The sequence below is a fragment of the Manis pentadactyla genome, chromosome 18 (genome assembly GCF_030020395.1).
Source record: "Manis pentadactyla isolate mManPen7 chromosome 18, mManPen7.hap1, whole genome shotgun sequence".
Classification (NCBI taxonomy): Eukaryota; Metazoa; Chordata; class Mammalia; order Pholidota; family Manidae; genus Manis; species Manis pentadactyla.
In genome coordinates, this window is record NC_080036.1 from 17,254,373 (window position 1) to 17,266,779 (window position 12,407).

Genomic DNA, 12,407 nt, shown 5'->3' on the forward strand with positions numbered 1-12,407 from the left:
ATTTAGGTGTTTTCTACCTGCTTCATCTTTTATCAAGTCCCTTATCAACATTTCATCTAGTGACTTCAACAGCCATTGACGACCACTGCAGGATATATCAAGAACCTCAAAAATATTCAACCCTCTGAGTTCAAATGCTATTTCTAGAAATGTATGCTAACAGGGAATAATACTATATGTAACAAACTTTAGGAACAAAGATGTTTGTTGGGGCATTATTTAAATAACAGAAAGAAAAGAAAAGTAAAAGGAAGAAGGTAGAAAGGAAGGTAGGAAGGGAGGGAGGGAGAAAGCAAGGAAGGAAGGAAAAAATAAAAAGAATCAATTTGGTAATCCAAAAAATAGAGACATCATTTACTAAATGACTGTAAACCCCACAGTGGAATAAAATAGATAAAGGATTATGAGTGCTTTTCAGATTCTTTATTGATTCTTATGACTCCCAACTTTTCAAAATAAATACATGAATTACTTTAGCATTTTAAAAAGTATAACAAAAAGTTCTTATCCAGATGGTATCGTACAGCAAAAAGCTGACTATTTGAGGGTAAAAGAGAACAGAAAAAAGTATTTCTAAAGGCATTTCTGGATCTAAAATTCCATGATTCTCTGTTCCCTCCACATAGCTACAGCTCAGGATAAATGAAGGGCAGCTTCTGTCCCTGGGTACAGGCCAGCACCCCTGAATCCTGGTGACCCTGCATTCCTTGCCCTGAAGCTAACCATGCCTCTCTCCACTGCAAATCTCTATCTTGGATAAAGACCAGCCTATTATGTATCTGGTCATTTTAGATGTCCCTGCCCTCACAATTTTTACGGACCATTGTCTTCTTTTGGGTCCTAGGATGGTACTTAGAAAAATGTGGGGGGACATTTCCTTACTTGACTGAAACAAAAAATAAATCAAAGATTCTGCAGAATTCTTGGGTGAATAATATCATACACAGAATTATCTGGATCAGACATCTTGAGTCTTCCTTCTAGCTTTAAAAATATTAAAAGGTGTAAGTAGCATAACATTTACATATGCTGGTCCTTCTGTCAGAGATGTTCTTTTCCTTTCACCCGGCTATTTTCATTTCATTTTTCAAAATTCAGCTGAACCCTCACTACTTCAGGAAAATCTTTCTGGACATTTCAGACTAGATTTGGTGCAGTTACATGTTCCTGTAGATCCTGGTTCTTTCCAGTATTGCAGGAGGCAGGTGTACCCTTATAACTAGACGTTATCTATTCCTCTGGAATGTGCATTTCATGGGGCAGGGTTGGCATCTGGTTGCTCACCTAGACATCCCCATACTTTTATTCAGTGCTTGACGCATGCCAGGAATTTAATACACACTTGTTGAATGAATGCCTGAATTTTCCATCAAAACCAATGAGTTGACTTCAACTAAGGTTTCTGCTACTAAGATTGAATTGGCCACAAGACAATATATTTGCTTGACCCAAGTAAGAGGTTTTTGTAATATTTTTCTTCATAAATGTGCTAGTTACAGTTCCATATCCATTGACAACACTGAGAATATATCACCATGCTCCATCTCTTCCAAGTTCATCTTTTCTACATGTATTCTATTGAGTGCCTTCAGTTTTGACATGTTCACACTGAACTATATCTACCTACACTTGTTCTAAGAGTTCTGAAGTGGTCTGAAGGTTGCGTCTCCTAGACTGATTCAACCAGAGAATGCTTGTTTCTTTTACATGTCCACTAAGTGTTTAACACAATAGACAATGAATTAATCTTGGTGGTTGATTGCCACTAACTTAACTAACAAACTTTTAAATTATCTATAAAGTAAAAAGTAACACAACCATTTCATAAATGCATCGAAACTGATGAACTGATTTTGTCTAAGGCAGTATTTCTAATCTTTGGAGATTGCAGTCACATTTTAGAATGACAAAAGCTGGGGATTTCCTGGGAAAATGCTCATCTACAAACTGCAGGCTTAGCAACCTTGGACTAAAGTTTATGTTCAGCAGAATTCATAGAAGATAGTGTAGAAATACATTTGTTTAATCCAAGCCAGTGATGTCTGTGATGTTATCATTTTATGAGTTCATATTCATGAGATGTTATGTAGGTAGTCAATGGTTCCTGTGTCTCTGGATGGCAAATATTTGAATACTGTGGGAGATTAAAGGGTGGAGAAAGAAATTCACACTAAGTACCATGTAACTGCATTGTGCTGGGCCCTGTAGACACATGATCACGTTTCGTGACAGAGCAGCCCTGGAGACAGCTGTCATTGACTCCATTCTACAGCTGAGAACACTGAGGCTCAGAGGATTCAACAACTGGTCTGAGATAATGTAGTTACTAAGGAGTGGAGCCAGAATGTAATCCAGATCTGTCCAGGGCATAAGCCCCAGAACTCTCTCCTCTTAAACACCAGGCAGACTTACAACTGCATAAACCTGATGTTGAGTTGCTGTGTAGAAATTTTACTTGCAAGTCCTATAAGGCACCTTTTTCTTTTAGGCACCAATATTTTGAATGTGCAAAGTATTAAAACTGTTTGTGAGTTTGTGTTAAAGGAGCATTGTGTCAAACTTATAAGAAAATAAGATCTTAGAATGAAAAGAAGAAAGATCTTATTTCTTTTGCCATTCACCTCAGAAAAAGTTGTAAAATTCTATTATTATTTTAGAAATAGAGCATCTAATACAGCTGTTCTAATCTTAGTAGACTCAACATCTTCCTTTAAAATGAAAATTTTGTTTTTTAAGATCCTGCAATAAATCCATAGGTAACCTACCTATGTAGATAATTTTGAAATAATAAGCTTTAAGTACAGTAAAAAAAGGAAAGAGGAAATTAAGTTATAATAAAAAATATGTATTTCAATACTCAGGCATGTCTAGACTAGAAGACATAATGAACTAATCAATTTTTTGCACCAGTAAGTAGAATCACACGTACAAAATACAGCCTGACCCTAGAGTGTTATATTGTGGGTTCAGAGAACAGAAGCAGTACTGCTAATAGAGATGTGATTTTCTGAAAAGGTGAACAATTCTCAGTGGAGTTTCAAACAAAATGCAATACAGCCTTCTCCAAATGTATGTGATAGCTGCATTCCTGGAAAATTCAGTGCATATTAAAATATGCAAATGTTACTTTCTGTTTATATGCAAACCAAAGCATTATAAATGCAGATAATTACAGATAGATTTTCAACTACATCAGTGTCTGGTAGGATATTCTGAAGTTGTCTGGAATGTGGGGTAATTCTTTGCGTTGCAGGCTTACCCCATAGGCATTGTCTAGTGTTCTTGGACCCTGCCCTCTAAATATAGGTAGTGTCTGCCCAATTATTGTAGTAACCACAACCATTTCCCTCTCCTCCAAACACACTCCAAACTTTTCCATTGTGAACTATTGCTCTAATATGTACCAGCCCTCTAGTAAATTCTCTATAAATATCATTAATAATTTATTAATATTTACCCATTCAACAAATATCACATCCCCTTTTACATGCTAGACACTGTGCTATGGATATGCTGTGGATATACAGTTGTGAATAAGATAGTCAATGATTTCTGACCACAAAGAGTGAATGATCTAGTAGAGGAGACAAATGCCAAAACCTTACAAACAAATGAATCTGTAATTACAAATAGCATCAAGGGCTATGAGGGAAAGAATCAGGTACTGTGAAGCAGAATCACACTTGAATCAATTTTAAAGAAGAGGACGTGTAAAGTCTCTCTGAATCAACAATTTAAACCAAGATCTGAATGATGTCAAGGAATCAGCCATGTGAAATTACTCTTTGTGCTTGTCCCTGGGGAAAAAAATGAAGCTTGGAGAAGTAATCAACCTAAGGTCACATTGTTTCTAAGTTGTTGAACTTACTTGACCTCAAGTCTCTCTAGTTTCAAAGGCCATCAACTTTCCAGATAAAAAAACGGATGGATAATTCCTCCAAGGAAGACATACAAATAAATGGCCAATGAACACATGAGATGATGTTCAACATCATTAGTCATTAGGGAAATGCAAGTCAAAAGTGCAATGAGATACCACTTCACACAAGAATGGCTATAGTAAAATAAAAAAACAAGGAGAAAAACAGGAAGCAGCAAGTGCTGATGAGGATATGGAAGAATTGGAACTCTTATATGATGCTGGTGGGACTATAAAATGGTTCAGCCATGGTGGAGAATAGTACGGTGGTTCCTGAGGAACTTAAACATAGGAATTCCGTGACCCAGCAATTCCACTCCTAGGTATCTACCTCCCTAAATTGAAAACAGGTACTCATAAAAAAAAAACAAAAAAAACCTTGTATGTGAAAGTTCATGCAGTGCTCTTCAAAACAGCTAAAAGGTAGAAAAAAAACAAATGTCCATTAGTGGATAAATGAATAAACAAACTGTGGTATATACATGCAACAGAATATTATTCAGCCAAAAAAAGGAGTGAAGTTTAAATATATGCTACAACATGCAAGAATCTTGAAAACATTATTCTAAGTGAAAGAAGCTGGACATAAAAGATTACATGGTGATTTCTTTTATACAAAATGTCCAGAATAAGTAAATCTAGAAAGAGAAAGAAGATTGGTAGCTGCCAGGGGTTGGGGGAGTAGTAAGGAGTAACAGTCAAAGGGGTTTACTTTGGAATGATGGAAATGTTTTGGAACTAGGTAAAGCGGGAGTTGTACACATTGTGAGTACTGAACCCCACTGAACAGTTTATTTTTAAATGGCTAATTTTTTGCTTTGTGAATTTCACCTCAATGCACTTAAAAAAATGGATGAATGCATTCTCTTGATTTATATCCATCTGCTTTGAAAAAGACCTGACATGTTTATATATTTCCATCTGTGTACAGTTATATGGCCAGGTAGAGAACGTGACTCACAAGAAATTTTCTTGTTAAAAACCAGCTGGAGTAATAAACGAACTCTACTTCAGAAGCTTTGGGCCTGTCTGAGTTTCCTCGGCTGGAATGCGGGGAAAGAGCAGAGGACATTGTGTCAAGGGGCTCCCAGCCGCATGTGGGCCTGGTGGGCAGATGAAGCTGGTTGTGGGGTCGTCCTCAGAGGAGTACTGCAGAGGCGGGGGGGGCTGCATGATGCGAAGAAGCCACAGGACAAATGAGGGCCGGCAGGAGAATGCTGCTGCTTTGGGGGAAGGGCAGGAAGAAAGATCTGAATGGAGGTAGATGTCTGAGGTGTGTACTGGGAGGCCTCAGAGATCCCCATCTAGAAATTCCAAAAGTAAAGCTCTATCGACATTGTTTATAAAGATTTCTGAAGATAGATTTGTTTTCTCTTAGACATGAAGGAACATATAAGGACATGAAACTAATTTGGTCACAGGTAAAAATGAAAACTTGAAGGTGTTAATGCCCCCAATTTCCTGTGAAGATAGAGGCTGAAAGCGAGGAGGACAAGGCCAACGGAGAGACGTGGGACGACAACCAGCCCCAATTAGGGAGGATACAGCTGAGACCAGATACAGTTTTCTACATACCCATGTCATCTAATTTCTAAGCCAGGATTCACTTGCAGACATCAGACACCAGATTACTTATTTTGAGCAGAAAGTGATCTAACACAAGAACCTGTGACTTACATATTCATTGGAAGGCTGCAAACACAGTCGTCAGGATGGGCCTTGAGGAATAATTTCCAGCTTATCAAGTTGTGACTGATGTGCCAGGGTGGGTGGGGGAGCAGCTGCCACTCCAGGAGGAAGGGGCGTCCAGAAGCTGCAAAGCTGCCCCGGACATGTTACCTGTAGGCCACCTTTCCTCAGGTACAATCCAGAGCTCGGAAAGCTACTGCAGAAATATTGGTTCTCAAGCCAAGTAGTGATTCTTGACCTACACCAGCAAAAACTGAGGACTCTGTGCTCTGCCTTTGGAGGTCAAGACTGAAACTGGGTGGGTTAAAGCTGCAGCCCCATCCAACATGCCTTCAGCAACATTTGTCAGCAGAAACCACAAAAATGTGGTCTTTGCCTTAATTCTGCCTCCCAGATTATGTGCAAGGGTGCTTAACGGGCCCAATGGAAAATCCAGAAGTTAAGCTGCAAGGGATCCATAAAAAGCAGCTGTTAGCTTTCCAGCCTTGAGGTACAGAAAGGCCCACTAGGGGGGCAAAATGGACTGTATGCTGAGCCACATTATCTTTTGTACCTTAGCCTCCCTTTAGACTATTCCCTAATCTTAAAAGTATTATAAGTGGCAATGGATCAAGGTTTATATAGAATTCTTGGAGCTTGAATTCTTGTCCTCAGCTGAGGACAAGAGATTGCAAATGGTAAAGGAGGGTCTCTGTGAGGTGTTAATTTCTTCACTGAATTTCATCTAGACATAAAAGAATCTTGAGAATTTTGGAGTAAAAAGGGAAATCATTTTGTCCTAATATTTAAGGTGGAGGAAGAAAAAACTTAAAGAAGTCAAGCCCTTGATGCTCATATTCTATATTGCAGCACTCGGATACAAAATATCCCCATGCAGAAAGCAGGTGCTATTCTAGAAGGAAGCTTCTGAAATATTTTCATGCATAGGTTTTGAAAGATGGCTCGATGACACTGTCAGATAGGTGACTGAGCAGTCTTTTTAATCCTGAGGCAAGTTCTAACCACCCCTCCAATTTGCCCCCCTAATTTGCCAAACCATGGGAAAACTAACCTGCAATTAGAGTTGTATTTTTAAATCATCTAAGTTTTATGTGGCACTTTTTCCCTTATGCACAGTCTCGCCAAAATGCTATTATTTTCACAGAGGAAATACAAAGAGTGGGTTTAAAATTATAAGTCATATTCTAAGTCAGAAAAAGGAAGTGGGCTCTCTGACAACCTCTAGGCTGACTCTCTGCAGTTGTCCCAACCTCATGATGCCACAACACCCAGCACCTGGGACAGCCATGGCCTGCCCCTGAAATGCACAGGCTCCTGCTTCCAATTTTTAATGCACATTTATGGTAGCTTATTGGCCACTAGACATGCATATAGGTGTGTGCATGCTCTTAATTGGGGCTGGTGAGGAAAGACTTTGGGGCCTGGCTCCAAATCGCTTAAATGGCAGAAATGTTCTCATTGCCTCTGTCAGTGAAATGTCCCTGACCCACACCCCACTGAAGCTCATGACATTTTATCTGTTTTAGAAATGACAGAAGACACGTCCCTCTGGGATTCACGCGCCTCTGCTGGGATTTTCACACCATTCGCCATGTTAACATGAAGCAACAGCTGGGTTGAAGAGAGCTGATAAAAATAGCAATATCACGCTGCAAGCAAGCTGCATGGAAAAGAGGGGAACCAAGTATTGAATGTAGGGTGGCATCAATTACTTTTTCTGAGTCCAGAGCTGTGTTTCTTGGGACACCCACTTTTTCAGAAAGAGCAGAGAGTTTGTTTTCCATCTAAATGCTGTCTAGGAGAACAGGGGCAGACTGCTTCTGCTTATCTCTGCTCCCCACTCGTAGGCATCTGGTACCCCTGATTGTTAATTGCTAGGTCATGTAATCTGACACTATAGCCCCTGAACGATTGAGCTGATCGCTGGGAACTTGGTTTTCAACGTTGCTGTGTGTTGCTGTAACTTCCTGCTGTTACCCTCTCTTTCCATTCATTAAAGTGAGGCCTGCAATTGAACATTCTGACATAACATAGCTGAGATTTTTGGCAGCAACATTAACCATATTCAACAGTTTCCTTCAGACAACATTAAATTTTCATATCCTCACGAATGCTTGCCACCTTCTTTTAATAACTTGAAAAAACAAGCTTCTCTCAGGAACTTCATTGTTCCAATATTTTCCCAGCACACATTTACTTCTTTTAGAAGGATATTAGGTGTGTGTATATTTATAGAGTTGGGGTGTACCTAGGTGGTTTCAAATTCTACATCTAACTTATAAAAAGTTAGCAATATGAATGGATCTTAGAGAAAAGTTATTAGCCGTCTACTATTTTCTTCATAAAATCTTATTTTTGTCTTAAGTTATTTGGTCATTTCACCACAAAATTATATTTCATTAAAAAAGGGTATATTCACTAACTCTAAGCCTTCAGGTTTGAAAATAGCCTTTACAAAAATATGTAGAAAATTTACAAAGAGAAGGTGGTAAAATGAAAAAGGGTTTCCTTCATAGTGAAAAATTTAGTCTTACTATTTATAGTTCTCTTAGAATACTTTTTTAAATGGGAAATTAATTGGTTTAACTTTCTAGCTACTTAGACAATTGAAAATTTTGAAACCCATTCTTATTAAGATGCAAGGAAATAGAGTGAAAATGCAATGGAAACCCCAAATGAACTCAGAATTTAAAAATGGCCACACAAATGGGAAATTTGTACTCTTCTTGGATGGCAAGTGGTTCAGAAAGTTCTTGAATTTTCCAGTTCAAATGTGGTGGTTGTTTGAAGGCTGAATTACAGTAGCACATTTACTGTTTCCCAAAACTTTAAAAAGCATTGTGTAATATAACACAGTGTAGTGAACTGAGATTTTACCCCAAGTTATGACATCATTTAACCCAACAAGCTCCCGTCAATTTGGAAATGGAGATCTGGTTCTGCTTCTGTCTCCCTGATTTATCGTTTAGTCCTAACACACGAAGTATAAGCTAGCCTAGGGTCATCGCTGCAGTACTATCAGTCACTTGCTTCCCTTTGCATTCACACAGCAAACATTTCAATCTCTATTTTACAGTTGAGGAAAGTGATGCTCAGAGAAGTTAAAGACCTTGTCTGGGCTGATATAACTGAATGGGATTTGAAATCTTGGCTCATTGACTCCAGAGTTGATAAGACAGCTATTCACGAGAGTTTACACGTTACCTGAACCTTTTAGGTTTATATCATGGTACTTGCTGACATCTCTTGTTTTTGTGGGGATTAAAATTAAATTACTATGGTCTTTAATGACTTCTTCTTCTAAATATGTGTAACACCAAAGAGAAAATAAAAGATCACAGATAGGATTCTTGAATGTGATTTCTCCAACAAATGATTTTATAAATATATCAGGCCCAACTTGCTTGGTCGGCCAGATGCTCAAATTGTACCGCAGAAGTTTGGGTAGCTTCTGAGGAAATGGGCCTGCTTCCGGTGTACATTTGTCAGGCCTGCTGTGGCTTTAGCAAAGCCCTCACCCCAAGGCACATCAGCCCAGAGTGTGTGCTTTGGACAGACAGGAAGGGCCCTGCAGAACTATGGGGCACTCACAGAGCCCCAGGAGTAAGGGCACGTGGGTGCCCTTATTTCCCAGAGGAAAAAAAATTCTATGAAAAGTGTCAGCCCACAGCCAAAAGTACACAGGAGTCTGAGGCCTGGGTGGATGGTATGCAGTGTAAAGGGAAGAGAATTAGGTGAGGTGTGGGATGGAAAGACTGAGGGGGACAGTGAGATCTAGTGACACGTGTGAAAAGGCAGAGGAAGAAAACCATTTCTGTGCAGGGAAGGGTCTGTGCAAATTAAGTGGCTCTGAAAGACAACTGCCTCAATGTCCAGCGGCTTTCTAGAATCCTCTCCCAGACCCCTTGTTTTAGTCAGGCCACTCTTGCTTGGGGGTGTAGAGAGAGACTGAAATGAACAATTTTTAGTTACAATAAGATGAATTTACTGCCTCTAGTAACCAAACTGAGGGAGAGCAGGTGGGCGCGTCTCTGGAGGCAAATGGAGCCAGGACCCAACCCAGATGAGAGCCCACCACTCTTCAGTGCTTTTTCTACCTCTTATCTTGGCCTCTTCTTTGCAAATGGGCTTCACTGTCTCAGACTGCTCCTCCATGAGGCAGAAGACGCAGTGCCTGGGTTTGGGGGCTCCTCACCTCAAACTTCCAGACCAGAGAGAGAGGGGCATCTCCATTCCCTCCCCCTCCCCACCTCTTGCCCACTCCTCCATTTTTAAAATTCCCGGATTAGGTCATGTGTCCATCCACCAGGCCAATCCCTGCAGCCATGGGCAGGTGAGGCACTACGATTGGCCCCGCTTTGGCCATGTGCCCATCTATCGGGGGAGTAGGAGGCAAAACCTTTTACCCAGTACAGGGCAGATAGGCCTGCTGGGTAAATGATAACAGCACAGGTCTGCTGTACCGTCCACATCTTTTCACCGTGATCTGGCAATGGCTTAAGCTGTCAACAGCTGAGAGTGGCCAGGGTCATATCAGGATCTCAGGGAGGAGGCGCTTTACATAAAGTATATTAAATTATGTAACTCATTGATTTGCTTTGAATCACAGTATTTAATATCACTTGAAATTTCAAATAATATTGAAGAAGGGCACGTGATGTTTACATTTATCAAAACAGGCGTAGATTAAAAATATTTGAGACACAGCATTTTAAGGGGGAGTTTTTCCAACGGTCTCACCAGCCGCAGAATCCATACTGGCTTGGACAGAGGCTGACTTGCTCCTTTAGTTCTCCATGGGAGGATATGATCTAAAATGGTCAGCCACGTTCAGAGGAAATGGGGGGGAGAGAGAGGGAGCTGCCCATGAATGAGCGCCTACTCTGTGTCAGGCACATTGTACGCAATTTCCCAAAGAGGCCCCAGTTCATCCTCTGGCATCCCACTGAGATGTTGCCTCTCGGGCCATTTGTCACAGATGCACCCGCCTGAAGACGAGCATCTTGGCAACTTGCTCAGGCTCCCTTTCAAGGTACTTCCAAATTTGCCTCGTGGCTAACAGTCCATTGTGTGTACGTCAAAGTGCAGAGAGGATTGATGTGATGGTGCTGGCAAAGCTGAGGGTGATAAAGACACTCCTTTCTGTTCTGAAACCTTATTAGGATACTGAGAGTTCTTTCGATCTAGAATCCCCTAGGGAAAACTGGTTATGCTGCAGCCTTTGAGACGACCAGCCTGTTTCCATTTCCTGCCCTGAGCTGGCTCTCAGCAGAAAGTGGTGGGGGGATGGGAGATGGGCTGAGTGACCACAGGCAACATACCTCTCCAGCCACATCGTCGTGACAATGCCAACCTGCACGGGTTTTACTGAGGGAGAGAGAATGACAGGGTAAAGTTTCTGGCACAGTGCCTGGCACATAGGATGTGCTGAATGCGTGCAGCTAGTGTTACAAAGGGAAGCATAAATATCTGCCAACTTATTTTTGTTTTATTTATTTATTTACACCCTTAATGTGGAGGCCCAGCTTTGCTCAGCTTTCTGGATGTCAGCCAAGCTAAATTAACACTCTTATCTTCTGGCCCTTGCAGCTGGCAGCCTCCCCATGGGCCCTTGAGGCATTTGCTTTAGGCTCAGCCACGTCCTGGGCTATCCCAGCCTATCCTCTGCCCGGCTCCTGAGGCCCACTTGCAGGTGACACCACGCAGGGCCCTGTCTCTGAGGCCGGCAGAGTTCATGGTTCTACTCGGGCAAAAGGAGATCAGCCTGGACACCCAGGGCCATGCACACAGTGGAAACACGAAGCATCTTGCTGTGAGGTTAAGAAAGAGCTACAAATATTCAAAATAAGTGTCTCTTCTGGGTAGACATTCACCCAGTTTTGCCAGATCAGGCTCCTCAACTAGATGTATTTGATGCATCTAGTAGCATCAGCAGCAGATGGAATGTGCCTCTGGGTTTTTTTAGGCTTTGCTTCTCAAACTCTGAAGTGCAGGCTAATCCTTTAGGGACTTTGTTAAAGCACAGATTCTGATGGAGTAAGTCTGGGGTGGGACTTGAGATTCTGCAGTTCCAACGAGCTTCCAGGCCAAGTCCACGACACTGTCTGATGACCACATACTGAGAAGCTGGGCTCCAAAACATTATTTAACAAACTTTACTCATGGTCTTTGTTACATGTCATCTTTTTTTTATGACTTTGCTAATACTTTTCTCCAAACTGACCTACCTTTTAATTTCAGTATTTGTGTATTACTGTGAAATCACAGATTTGAGGAGTGATTTTTGTTTTAATACACCTGAAAGTGAAAACATAACCATCAAAATAAGAAATATATGTCCACAATAATTTTATGCTCCACCAATGGCACAGCATAGCATCATGCTCTAAGAAACACTGGTAATGGGGGTTCTAGAGGAAACAATAGCGGGACAACCCCGAACTTGTTCTTCAGCCCCTTCAATTTCAGCAGAGACGAGGTTTCTGCAGAAGCACGGGGGATTCTGGGAGGAAGTTGGGTGATTCAGGGACAATGTGTTAACTGCAGTGTGACTGAGTATGAATGGTCCTGAGTAACAAGTCTAGGCCTCTCTACTCTGTGGCAGTGGGAGTGGGGGAGCCCAAGGGGACCCCAAGATGGGAAAGCCTCAGAAAGGAAAGGCTGAGGATGTCAAGGGCAAGGTGGGTGGGAGCAAGCCTCCCCTCTGCCCAGCAGTCTATGTGGGAGCAGAGCCCTTGTGTCAAAAACAGTGGCACCTAAGAGGGTAGCTGGCAGCAATGGCCTCTCTTTCAAAGTCACA